Here is a 3,197-nt window from a genome sequence, read left to right as displayed (position 1 = left end):
GTGAAACCCCGTCTCTACTAAAAAAAAAAAAAAAAAAAAAATAGCCGGGGAGGTGGCGGGCGCCTGCAGTCCCAGCTACTCGGGAGGCTGAGGCAGGAGAATGGCGTAAACCCGGGTGGCGGAGCTAGCAGTGAGCTGAGATCCGGCCACTGCACTCCAGCCTGGGTGACAGAGCGAGACTCCATCTCAAAAAAAAAAAAAAAAGAAAATCACAGCTCTTTAAACAAAAAACCAGAATTTTTTACAATTTGCTTGGAAGAAAGATTTGAGCTTCTTGTTAGGGTATCTGTTAAGAATATTTGGCTGCATTGTAACTCATAAGTTTCTGTCTGTGTATATGTCACTATAGTTTTGATAAGTTAGTTACCAAAATCAATATTATTATTTATTTATTTATTTTGAGACGGAGTCTCGCTCTGTCACCCAGGCTGGAGTGCAATAGTGTGATCTCGGCTCACCACAACCTCCACCTCCTGGGTTCAAGCGATTTTCCTGCCTCAGCCTCCCAAGTAGCTGCGATTACAGGCATACGCCACTACGTGTGGCTAATTTTGTATTTTTAGTATAGACCAGGTTTCTCCATGTCGGTCAGGCTGGTCTTGAACTCCTGACCTCAGGTGATCCACCCGCCTCGGCCTCCCAAAGTGCTGGGATTACAGGCATGAGCCACTGCACCTGGCCTAAGCACACTTTTCTTATGGGAGAGTAATAGAAAAATAGATCTAAAATTTGAACCCAGTATTTGGGAGTTGACCATTCTTGGCCTCATTTACCTTGGACAGCATAAACGGTGTCCTACAGCAACAAATCAGAATGTAGCCTTTTGCCCCGTCACTGTGAGTCTGGGGAACAGGAGCCATTACGTTCTCTGGCAGACACTCCCCAGCCCCCATTTCTCCGAGCACTCCATGTGATTGTTCAGATTTACAACTAGAGTTTCTGATCACTTTAAGGGCAATCAGAGTGGGAATTACTTTCTAATAGTTGAGATGAAAAAAAAAAATGCTGGTGACCAGATCAAATCCAGCTTAAAATCATTATTGTTTGACTTAAGTGTTTTACGGCCAGGCGCATAATTACAGGTGGCTCCCAGCTGTAATCCCAGCACTTTGGGAGGCCAAGGTGAGTGGATCATTTGAGGTCAGGAGTTCGAGACCATCCTGGCCAACACAGTGAAACCTCGTCTCTACTAAAAATACAAAAATTAGCCAGGTGTGCAGGCGCACATCTGTAATCCCAGCTCCTCAGGAGGCTGAGGCAGGAGAATCACTTGAACCTGGGAGGTGAAGGTTGCAGTGAGCCGAGATAGTACCACTATACTCCGGCCTGGGCAACAGAGAGAGACTGTGTCTCTAAATAAATAAATAAATAATAAAAGTGTTTTACACAAGTTTAATTTAGTTGCTAACACTTAAAAATGGAGAGATTTCAAACAGTAACCTAGATTCCAGCTTCTCTTGAAAATGAGTATCTGGCAAGATTGGGTTAATCATTGAACAAAGCAGGAACAGGCTGGAGCCAAGCAATAGCTGACTCCCTCGGACAGAGCTCTCCACTTGGCCACAGCACAAATCCCTCCAGCTCCCTAAAGATTCCTGGCTCACTGTTCTGTTTTCTTGGCAATAATTTAGGGTTCCTCCCTGCCAAGCTCAGCACCTTTGGTCCCCATCTTCCACTGTCTCTTTCCACTGTCCAGCTTTAGGGTATCACCATTTTTTGGAGACAAATTCCTCCCCTTTCGGGTCCCAGATACATGTACAGTCTTGGGGGCTTCTGGCTGAACTCTGCACGTATCTTTCTGGGCGCTACAAACATTCTGTCTCTTGATCTGTTAGTCACGTAAGCATATATATATATGTAAAATACATTAAGCTATATATTTTAAGATTTGTGCACTTTACTGCATGTTAAACCTCAATTTTAGAAAATTCGAAGGAATGAGGCCGGGCGCGGTGGCTCAAGCCTGTAATCCCAGCACTTTGGGAGGCCGAGACGGGCGGATCACAAGGTCAGGAGATCAAGACCATCCTGGCTAACACGGTGAAACCCCATCTCTACTAAAAAAATACAAAAAACTAGCTGGGCGAGTTGGCAGGCACCTGTAGTCCCAGCCACTCGGGAGGCTGAGGCAGGAGAATGGCGTAAACCCGGGAGGCGGAGCTTGCAGTGAGCTGAGATCCGGCCACTGCACTCCAGCCTGGGCGACAGAGCGAGACTCCGTCTCAAAAAAAAAAAAAAAAAAAAATTAGAAGGAATCAATGGGCAATTAGTAAGAAGTAGAACATAAAAAAAAGTTACACATGTTAGACATTATTTAAAAAATGAAAACTGAAGGCAATTTTATTACAAAAGATTAAACTCATTAGCCATCAAAAAAGAAATAATTCCAACCCAGAATTGAAAGTAATTTTTTATTGATAAACGTTTACACTAGAATTAGAAATGTCAGTAGAAAAATAAAATTTAAATAATTTTCTATTGTACAAAGATTTGATCATTTTGACTGTAGCAATTAGTGAAATAACATAATATAAAAAGTTAAGCTGATTTTAGTCACAACCAGCCTTACAGAGTGCACAAAAAATAAATGCAAGTACAGGACATTTCTGCATATGGTCTGCTAACGGCACCAACGCTTCACATTCCAGGAAATGGTTACTTAGGGAAGGCTGATGTGTGCTGCAGCATAATAGGAACTTAATTCAAACCAGAGCAACCAGAAAGGATACTGGAGGCAAAAGCCAAAATACAATTTAAAATCTTAAAAAAAATAAGGAATGGTTTAAAGGTAATTAATGAACTTTTCCTCACCTAGTGTAAACATTTCATAAGTAGTAGTATTTTGTGGCCAAAAGAAAGCACAGACACCTCTCTTAAAATATTCATGATGCTCTTGTGTATGAACTTAAGTTTTCATGAAATGCTTTCACTACAAAACCCCATATTCAAGAATCAAGAAGGCCAAGCGCGATGGCTCATGTTTGTTGTCCCATCACTTTGGGAGGCCGAGGCAGGTGGATCACTTGAAGTCAGGAGTTCAAGACCAGCCTGTTCAACATGATGAAACCCTGTCTCTACTAAAAATACAAAAATTAGCTGGGCCTTGGGATGGGTGCCAGTAATCCTAGCTACTTGGAGGCCAAGGCAGGAGAATCATTTGAACCAGGGAAACGGAGGCTGCAGTGAGCCGAGACCAA

The sequence above is a fragment of the Colobus angolensis genome, unplaced genomic scaffold (genome assembly GCF_000951035.1).
Source record: "Colobus angolensis palliatus isolate OR3802 unplaced genomic scaffold, Cang.pa_1.0 Scaffold248, whole genome shotgun sequence".
Classification (NCBI taxonomy): Eukaryota; Metazoa; Chordata; class Mammalia; order Primates; family Cercopithecidae; genus Colobus; species Colobus angolensis.
Note: the sequence above shows the minus strand (reverse complement) of the source record.